A 10,806-nucleotide genomic window follows, 5' to 3' on the forward strand; every position below is an offset into this window, starting at 1 on the left:
GCCTTCTCAGCAAAGACAGCATTGTGCGAACCCCGCTTGCTGTTCCTGTGTTGTCGTCGCAGTGTCTTTCACCATTCAGCCTCCGGTTCACCGTACGCCCTCATTATTCCGCACACCGTATAACCCAAGGTTAATGCATCTGCTGCATGTGCAAAGCAAGTCGTATAGGTGACACGTGTAGCCCTGCAAATCCTTGTTGTATTCCCACCCGTGTTAGAATGAGAGCATGACCAAGAATCAGGAAATAAAGTCTGCGTGCGTCCGCTCACGGAGCAGATCGGCCCTTGTCAGGAGCTGTCAGGAGCTGTCAGGACCAACCTGGGCCATTTGACTATTTATAGTGGACATGGCTCAAATCCCATATCAGCGCTTCATGCCTGAGCAGTGTGGAGAAATCCATAAGGTCCTACACTATTCATGCTCTCTGAATGTGGCCTAGAGCAAGGGAGTAGCTAAGCTTTAACTTTTCAAAGCTTTCTTTTATATCTTGACTACAGTTATGACTTTTTTCTTCCTTTCAGATCTCGACTAAGGTAGCCCATAGTCTTTTTTGTCTCCCCCACTGCTTCTTTCTATTCACGCTCCGATCCTGCCCGTCTCTGATCTAAAGCCCTCTGCTGATTCCCTAGAAGGCCGGAGAGCAAACAAGAAAACACAAAATATGATGCAAGTATGCAACAGCACACATGTACTGTATTCACATCCACTTGAAGGGGCACACGGGGATTTGACCGCAAATACGCACACACACGGAGCAAGAGACACCACCCAAAACCACTTAATCAATATTCCTGACAAGGCAAAGCCTTATTCAACACATTTGATATTCCTCCTCTCTCGCAAGATAAATACATGTCACTGTCCTCCTCGGCGGACTAAAAGGCTGTTCGCACTAACTCGCTTTGCAAATAAAGCTTTACATCATGAGTGACAACCTCCTAAGCTCTCTGCATCAGCCACTGCTTGGAAAAAAAGCCTCTTTCAATAATGCATTTGACCGCTAAAACCCTCCCAACACCCAAAGCCAAGCAAAGTGGCAGCATTAGGGATGCAAAATTAATTGATAAATCAATGCCATTGATTCCTGAAATTGGATTTGGTGACTTGCGATTTAGACAGTATTTCCTGTGCGTCCTCACTCATGAAGTTGTTGATTACGGAGAAATGAGTGAGTAAAGAGCATTAGTCCTCCAGAGGAGCAGCTGAAACGATGTACTAGTAGCTGTTGAGCAGCCCAGCAGATTGATTTCTGAATGCTAAGTGGGCTAATCTTCCGTCTGCGCTGTTACAATTTGATGCTTCTCAGCCTCTGAAAACCAAGGAGCGTGTAAGAGGAGATCTTTTTCTTTCTTTCTTTCTTTTTTTTGCGGCACTCCCAATGCAAAAGTCCAGAGGGCTCCTGCTGCTCCTCAGATCTCTTCTCAGCCCTCACTTTCACTCTGATTCTCCTGGCGGCTCAGAGACTGAGGCCACGGATGGCATTCACCAGCCTCACACAGGAAAATACTTCTCAACAAAGAGAGAAGCAGCTATTCAAAGACCACGGGACTCAGTCGGGAACAAGCCGACGTTCTCGCAATGCTCTTTTGTGAGCTGACGAGACAGAAGCGATGGGCTGAATACATCCCACCTATACGTCTGTTCAATTTATATAAACATATAAATCCGCCTCAAGGTTATGGCAGACAGTCTGTTTAACCATGCTCTGAGACAGACATAAAAATTTCGAGCTTTCACCAAGAATGAATGCAGGATTGTTAGAAATGTGTATTCAGCCCTAAAGGCTATAATATATATGTGAGACGCACAGACAGGCCATGGTGAGATGTAACAGCGAAAGAGAAGAGTTGCAGATTTCCAGATAAACAAATCACATAAATTTGAAATCAATAGCACACATACTGTAAAATGTATTTACAGTTAGGAAGTGGCAGAGAGACATTTGAAGCACTTTTTCCTTCGATATCTCAAACCTCCGCCTTGCTTTTTCATTTATCCTGCATCTTATTTTCCACTGCAGTCCTTTTTCTTTCTCCTTCCTCAAAATTTGTTAGGCAAAATCTGCAGTGGGCACATTCCTCACCAATTTGCATTTCTCATTTTGGTTCCTGTCAAATGAATCACTGTGTCATCCGAGCACATTAACGAGAACAAAATAAGGATTTTTTCCCCCCAGACAATTCCTTTTTGAGACCAAGGTGGGGATGACACGCGAAAGCATCTGGTAAAATTTCAGATTTCGGGATTGTTACGTCCGGAAACGTGATGTACAAAGCCTGGTTCGCATGAAAAATGGCTGTGCAGCTCTGCCGTTCTCTGGTTTTCTTGGAGTACATATTGCCTTGTTTTTTTTGGTCTTCCTTTTTTTCACATCACTTTGCTTTGTGCAGTTTGGCTTGACATCCTGGCTTGCAATCAGCGAAGAATATGTGTCTCTACAGACAGAAGTCAATTTGGTGCGATGATGCACGCGCTTGAAATACATCCCTGAGTTCACGGTGGATCAAGTCTCCTCCCTGAAATTAAACCTGAACAATGAAAACAATTCACCTCCTCGCAAGGCACTGAAAAACACACCCAACCCAACCGTACTGTACCCTACTGTACATTGCATTGTGCAAAATGTGGCTTCCAGCAGAGATGCATCAAGCACCATTTTGGCGCTATTCATCTTTTCTATGAGTTAATAATTCATGATCATCTAGAAAGTAGAGCTATGAATATTACTGATGATACACATGAGGCTATTTACCAGTCAGCAGGAAATAGATGAACTCGTTTAGCGGAGAGATCTACAGTGTAATATCACTGTGTTTTATAGTGCTAAATAAATCATTTCATGGGCATGCAACAAAGCTACTGATGCAACTCATTCATATTGAGTTATTAATCACGGTCTTGAGGTGCAACTGTAGGTGTGTGACGTGCTGTTGAATTTCATTGTATGGAGCAGACGTGAAGGCGACTTAGTCTCCAGTTAGTAACTTGGCTAAACCATGGCTGTTTGCTTCACCCTCAAGGTGGATCGTGCGCAGTTTTTCGGCATCTCTGACGCATCCAATTTCAGCCGGTACCCTCTCCTGATGGCTCCCGTGTCTGCAGGCGATAAGCTAGCCAGTGCCAGCTGCCCCTTTGTCCTCTGTGTGAACAAATGCAGGATATGATATAATTGGTTTAAACTTAATTATTTTGACACTAATTCCAAGATGTGGACCTGGAGGTGAAGGACAATTTATGTGGTAATAAATTGGGAAAGAAACAAAAATTGATTTTTCTTCTGCTAAAGTTGTCTGCTGACTGGATTAATAAAAGATTTTACAGTGGGATGCGTGTCCATGTAGAAGTGCTTTCTATGTGTGTCATTAGATACTGCATTGTCATTTTTTATGATAGTTCCAGTACAGCAATATCAGAAAATAAAATGCTGTCATGAAAGAAAGAATTACACCGAAATAGCTCAGCGATTGACTGAAATAACATTTATCTGCTAGGGTTAAAAGTAATTACTCAAGCAAAAATATTCCATATTGCGAGGTTATGGCTCCTTCTAACATTAACTTGTTGTTTTTGTATGTTTGCGCTTGGGGCTCTTGGGCTGACATTTAAAGGCATCACTACAAATTCTAAGAACCATATTTATTTATTTTTTTTAAAAAGCAAGAAAATGTATTAATAAGCGATGAAAAAGATTGTCTGCTGTATCCCTGTGTGTAATATAATTCAACATAAATACGCAAAATTAGGTCCTCAAACCTTAACGCGCACGTGCTAAGGTTTGAAATTAAAAATATTCTGACAGCTATCTCAAATTTCTGTCTAGGTGTGCGCCATCAGCGCTGGTCTTCACACACACACACACCTCTTGACAAATTAATCTCATATTTTAAAGAGAGGTAGAGTGGGCTTGACCAGCCAGCCTCTCGTGGTTCTGATCCTTCTGTGTGCAGACTAGAAATCTGAAAGGAGGGGGACCAGGATGAAAGTGGAGGAGTGTGAAGGGAGGCTGTGATTGCATTTTTGTCATAGAAATCTCACATAACACCTGAGTAGTTATTGAACTGTACATAGTTCCTGACTGTTGCCCATAGCCCAATGGAAGACGACAAGAGAGAACAGAGGGCTGGAGATGCCAGTTGAGACTTAGCAGAGTACTTTAAAGAAGAGTGCCTCCGGCATATACTGTATCTATGCGTCTGTAGGTGTGTGTGTGTGTGTGTGTGTGTGTGTGTGTGTGTGTGTGTGTGTGTGCATGTGTGTGTAGCATTGGCAAAGAAGGTGATTTTGGTTACTATTTCTATCTGTTTCTCTGTTGCTGTCGGTCCAGGTTTTGGTTTAGACACACACACACTCACTAGTAAAAAAAATCTTCAAAGCTTAATATGTAACTACTGAATTCTTAATAATGGTCAGTTACTAGAAAAATACAATACATGATACTTACTGAAGTAACATTTTGTGATATTTATCAATAAATGGCGACCAAATATCTAAGAGTTCAACTGTTTTGATGAATCTTGTTTTTATAATTAGCTGTTAATGAGTCTGCAAAGCCATCAACTGAACCATTTTCATATTTACTGCTTTTTTAACAGTAATCACTTTGGTGCCAACCCTGCTTTCTTATTCCAAGTGCCTGAATTGTCAAGTCTAAATGATGGGCTCACTATGTGAGGTTTTTATAGGGTAATTTGGTAGCACTATATTGCTTTTGTATTTCCTTTTTTCAAAAAAAAGAAAAAAAAATCACAGGCTGGCAATTTCCTTGCTGCAGAGGCCAACCACAGGCGAATGAATAGAGGAAACGCTAATTAGCACTGCAGGATTTGTTAAACAATTCCTCTTGAGGATGGAGCAGCATTGCAGCAAGAAGGTAAATATTTGAAGTTGTACAGTGGTTACATCTCTAAGTGTCTACGCTGCGTATGTGTGTGTGTGTGTGTATATGTGTGTTTGTGTCTGCAAGTCTAGGGGTCTAGCACTCTGATTAGCTGGCTGGCGTGAGCGCTTTTACTTTGAAATTATCAGCCGGGTGGCGAACGCAAACGCATTTTATGCTTTTCCAGCAATTACATTCCTACTATATGATGGACATGCAGAGAGAGAGCGAGAGGAAGAAGAGGAGAGAGAGGGATAAAAACTCCCACCGGGCCACATTTTGCCTGGCTGCAGCACTGAGTGTTGTACTCTATATAATAAACAACCTCTGATGCATTTCACATTGTCCTCTCGCTAATTCATGACCCCAATTTTATTAAAGAAAATGAGTTTTGTGGACAAACTTGTGGGTCAGAAGGGAAGATTGTGAGCGATTCCATGGGAGAGGGGAGCATTACAGTGCCAGGGGCTACTGCATTCCTGGAATGAAAATTCATAAATAATGCAGAGCTGGATAACAAAAAGAACTCCCCCGCTGTCTCGCACAGCACTGCACTATCCAAAGGCCATGCAATATCACTCAAATCTCAGAAAAACACAAATTATTGGAAGTAAGCGAACAGTTTTTTTGTTTTGGTTTTTTTTTTGTTAGTGGTTTCTTGACACAGGACAATGGGATCTGCTGACAGCCGAGGCAAAATGCCAGCATCCTAACAATCGGCACTCGGGGCCCAAATTGTCAGGAAGTTGCACTGAAATAATGATGTGACTCCAAGCCAAGGAACTAAGCAGCTATTTTGGATTTCCAAAACACCATATGCACCGCCCGCTTAAGAACAACAATTGTGAAAATTAAAAAGTGCAACAACTGAGGGAGATAATTAGCACAGCGACAACTGCTAACTGCTGCTGAGAGTGTGTGTGTGTGTGTGTGTGTGTGTGTGTGTGTGTGTGTGTGTGTGTGTGTGTGTGTGTGTGTGTACGTGTGTGTGTGTGTGTGTGTGTACGTGTGTGTGTGCTAGCTCAAGTTTAAATGTACAATCTGGAATATCCGAGTGATTGAAGGGTGGTGTGGTGAGTTGGTTGACTGACAGGAAGGCCTTATCAGTGGTGTGTGCGCAGCATTTAATTGCTGAAGTGACATTTCAATTCAAAGGCCTGTCCTGTGGTTGTTAAGGTGTTGCCATTATGGGTGTGCCATTTAAAAAAAATATGCACTTAATCACTGTTGATCATCGCGGAAGGACTGAAAGTCATCTGCATGTATGCGAATGACAAGAAGGCCGCCACCACGACGCGAAGCCAATCTACACCAGAGCACCAACCATCAACCTCTGCTGGTCCAGTGCATGCACATCATCTCCCTATGACTAATGTGACTAAAAGAGTGTGCGTCCATATGGTGAAGAAGAGAGCATGTGTGTATGTGTGTTATCAAGCCTCCTGTACAAGATGCACTCTATTAATCACATGGAGCTGAGACAAAGTGCCTGATTTTTATCATGACTATCAATAATGTGCAAGCCGAAGAAGAATAAAGCACAGCTACAGCTTCGTTGTGAGCAAAGCCAGGTAGGGCAGTGACACGGGAGGGTTACACCGTGTGACAAAAATCCCCACAGTTCAAAGCTTGCAGCAGAAGCCACACCGGGTTGGTTTGCTTTTGTTGTTTTCTTTTTTTTGAACACTCCAAAATAATAATGCAGGAATCAGGTATGCCAGATGGGTGAAACAGTCCAAACACTAATGCAGCTCTCTGAGAGATGTGTACAGTGGCTGTAGTGGGTGATGCATTAGATGCATGTATTAGAGATGCTGATGAATTATAGCTTATGATTAAAATGCTTTTGCCTCCCCTCAATCAAACAAAGCCAGATTTAATACCATCGGAAAAGATGTGGAATGAGAGTTCAAAGCTAATGGAATAATATATCTGGAGAATTCCTCAGAAATCTGCATTATTCATATATTTGTTTTCCTTATTTGTTGTTGTCTTATCTATGACTTATTTATTTATTTATTGGAAATGTGCCTTGAGTGGTTTACTCCAAACAATTATTTATAATCTGCTGTGAAGGGGAGAAGTGAGGAGGTCTAATTTAAGTCTCTCAGAGCCTATCCATCTCGGTGCAATTTGCGCTGCCTTCACAATAATTATGATTTATCAAAATGCATTTGCCGCCTGTTAATTATTTACCCTCACACATTTTTAAACTGCGCCAACGTGGAAAATAGATATCACGCAGCTCAATAATTTAGGCCAGAAATTGCCTCACCAGCCATCCAGAAGGGCTAGGAGTTGACATGAGAGATGTAAAAATAACAGAGAAACACAGTGGGTCACGGTGCCTGTTGGACCTATACTGGTGGTAATGTCTAGCCCGGGCCCGGGTAGGCGCGTCAGAGAGATCTACACCCTCTGGATCTGATTGCTGATGGAGATAAAGCGGACGAGTCAGAAGTGGAGCAAAACACAACAACAAAAAAACCCCAACAACTCAAGGCTGTGAGTGTTCAAAACGGCTACGACACATACAAAGCTGGCAGCCTGCTGCTCCGCGCACTGTACTCGGATCGTCATCATTTAGACAGGTTGTCACACACACAGGCACAAAGTCTGCATCCCCACACTTCAAACGAGGTGCACTGGTTTTCATAAAAGCCCAACCACACACACGTACACAAACACACTCACATACACACGCACACACACACGTTTATATACTCTCCCCCTCTCTGCGTGTCTGCCTCACTCTGTCATACACTGCACACACACGCGCGCACAGACACGCACAGGTCATAGCACTGCACGGCGCATCAGAACAGCTGATAATCACCATTCCCGTGAAACTCACGTTGTCTCGGCACCCGAGCCTCGTTTAGCCAAGCAGCACCGTAGCCCGATCTCCCTCCCCCGCTTAATGAGCCCACTAAAAAGGCCAGAACTGAACGTGCCGCTTACCTTCCCGACGTAAAGACATCCCTTTAGTCCGATTCCGTGCTATAAGCAGCCTGCAAAAGCCGAAGTGTGTGCTATCCCCCCTCCCCACCACCGGCAGAAATGTGACTTGAGCTCCGGTTAAAAAATGTGGACGAGACACCCTCTCTCCGCGGTCTGGTTTCGAGGCGGCGGTGCTGATGATGCTGATGATGCTCGCTGAAATGCCGATGGAGGACGACGAGACGATTTTGCGCGGGGAGGAAGGGATCTCCTCGCACGGGGCTGTGCGCGAGCCAGCTCCGCTGTGCGGTGTGACAGGGATCCCGGCGCGGTGCGTTTAGCCGCAGTTGAACCCGATGATGCTGTTGCTGGTGAGGCTCGGTGGTGCTATAACAGTATCCCTGGATCATACCACCGCACCGAGGAGAAGGGGGTGTGGCACAGACCGGCCACAGACACAAACACTTGCAGGCGTCAGGAGGTCGTCTGGATCACTAGTCAGACTCGTTCAGGTGGTGCCATATGGCTGCACACCGTGGTCCTGCGCTGGAATGCTGACTCATTAAGACGAGGAAAAGTTTCGCTTTTTCATCCGGTCCCATGGAGCAACAGGCCCGAGAGCTGCAGAGGTGCAATTTCACCCCCACACCCCATAAAAAAAAAACCTTTATAAAAATTATACAAAAAAGTATAAATAAAATAAACTCCATGTTGTTGCGAGGAAATATATAGGACCCAAAGAAAGCCTTAAAAATCAACAGCATTCACTTCAATTACTTTTAAGCAGAAGATGGAATATGGCATTAATTTATGGCTGCAGTGGGCCTGGTGTGTTATTACACCTGCACACCATCTCATAAGATGTGTTTTTCTTTGCTAAATTAGCCACCTAATGATTCTGACCTGTGCTCTATGTGCGATGCATTGGAGTGGGTATTTACAGCCAGCCTGCTACAAACAACTTGTGAATGACAGGGGTTCTAATGATGCAGTTTATTATTTCCCCAAAGCGCTGTACGCGCGGGGCTACAAACAACCATTTTGACAGCTGCTTCAGTCTACCCGCCTTTCAGCCTGTCTTGCTATATCCCCCCAACACAACACAGCAATATGCATCTTTTATCAACAATAGTTTTTGGCACTTTTCGTCAGTTTCATCGGCCAGTCCGCTCTAAACAGTTCCGCCCCACCCCACCCACCCCTCCCCCCCAAGGGGATGAGGTTATCCAAGAGGAGACCTCAGTGAGGGGAAAAGATCTCCAGGTCCTTGTCCGTTTGATGTTAACTGTGCCTGGCTGGTGCAGAAATGACCAGTGTGTGTCAGTGTGTCAATATGCAGCTGCCTGGTCACTACAGGACCATGCTCCCTTTAACTGCGCAAGACTCTAATGGATTTTGATCAGGATTCAGAGGGACTCCCCCCGGATCTCTAAAGGTGCTTTCTTACACTGTGGAGAACAGTGCGTCTCTCTAACTCCCTTATTTGCCTGCAGAGTCCTAATGGCAGGCACATTACACCTCCGGTGGCTGGGTAAACGCTCTTTTAAAAGAGCACTTCCTCTTTTTGCCTGACACATCTCACTGAGACATCTCCTTGACAACCAGCTCATTGCAGAGATTTGAAATGTCACAGTGTTTTACTGTGATTCTTTTTGAACATTATTGTCTATGGAGGAGAGCGATAATAGATGTGGAGTGGATGAGGGTGGTTGGGTGGGGGGGGGGGGGGGGGGGGACTGGCCTTGCTATACAGGAGAGACTTATTAAGGACAGGATGACACAAAGAAAATGAAAGTAATGTTTTATAACTAGCCCTGGCGTACAGCTATGATACAGTGTATCTAATACACTTCATGCTGGGGAAAGTTTTTGGAGCAAAGTCAGACAACATTTTATTTGATAATAAGGCTCATTAGAGCCGCAGAAGCTGTATGGTGCTGGTTAGAGTGCATTTCAGACGTAATGTCAGTTGCATTGAATCTTGTGTCACCGCATTATAGTTAAAGTGACACGACCTAATTAAACAGTATCTCATCAGGCTATAAATAAATAAATAAATGCAGTTGGTCGAAACAAAAAAAGATGAGCTTGTTCTCCATAAGACCATGTTTGCTCATCTAATTATTCCTGCCCTATTTGGAAAACATGGAAGCTCAGCTGGGGTGTACAGGGAGGAACAGCGAGCACAGAGGTGGATTTAGAGGTTCATAAAAGACGATGTGAGAGTCTAAAGAGAAAGCAACCGCTACTGGTGTGAATGCTAAGATGGTAGTCTGGCAGGAATCACTTTAATGGGAAGTTGTCCGCAGTCCTGCCACCCGTCCTCTCCCCTTGATTACGAGCATGCTCATCCCCTATGACACATCTATTAAAACCTGCGTGCTCGGGGTACGTTGCACTTCACATGCTGTCATGAAACAAGGGCTAGATCTATAATGCAGCCTTGCCTTAAGGCTACTTCAAGCCTTAGCACTGATATTGGATTCCAAGTATCCCTGCACTACTTCACTTCACAGCTGGAGGCAGTTTCCTTGAGCATTACTTAGTCTCATACATGCAAACTGCAAAGCCAACACAGCTTCTACTTCTCGGAACTCTTTGCTCCTTGTGGGCTGCGTTCGATTGGCCGGTGATCAATCTTTCCACCACGGAAACCAAAAAAGGCAGCCGTTGCACGTTGCAACTAGAAACTAACAATTATTCTCTCAATAGTTTGTAATTCTCTCTGTTGATTATCTCCTTTATTTTCCCCTCAGTGTGGTTGCCTCTTCCTGTGCAGTCTTCTAAAAATATTCCTTCAATTTTCTACAATTTCTCTTATTTTTCTGCTTTATTTCACCCTCATCTCTCTCTCTCTCAATCCCCCTGCCTAGCACCATCCTCTCTCCAGGGTGACGTTGCTGAAGGGGTTTCTCTCATTCTCTAATAAGGGATCTTGGATCAGTGCTGTCAACAATGCTCACCAGCTGCAGCAGAGATACAGTATTATT

At 44.1% G+C, this 10,806-nt stretch overlaps 1 protein-coding gene across 1 annotated transcript in view; it reads right to left on the minus strand.

The window, feature by feature from the left end:
• tenm1 (teneurin transmembrane protein 1) overlaps nucleotides 1-8,209 on the minus strand; it is a 204,297-nt gene extending 196,088 nt beyond the window's left edge. The window contains exon 1 of the mRNA XM_085289132.1: nucleotides 7,838-8,209. The gene's annotated coding sequence lies outside the window, so the exon portion shown is untranslated. The remainder of the gene's footprint in view (nucleotides 1-7,837) is intronic.
• Nucleotides 8,210-10,806: the final 2,597 nt, after the last annotated feature.

This window comes from Mchenga conophoros, linkage group LG2 (genome assembly GCF_057382185.1).
Source record: "Mchenga conophoros isolate Kocher_MC1m ecotype Shallow Benthic linkage group LG2, M_conophoros_male_GT1.1, whole genome shotgun sequence".
NCBI lineage: Eukaryota > Metazoa > Chordata > Actinopteri > Cichliformes > Cichlidae > Mchenga > Mchenga conophoros.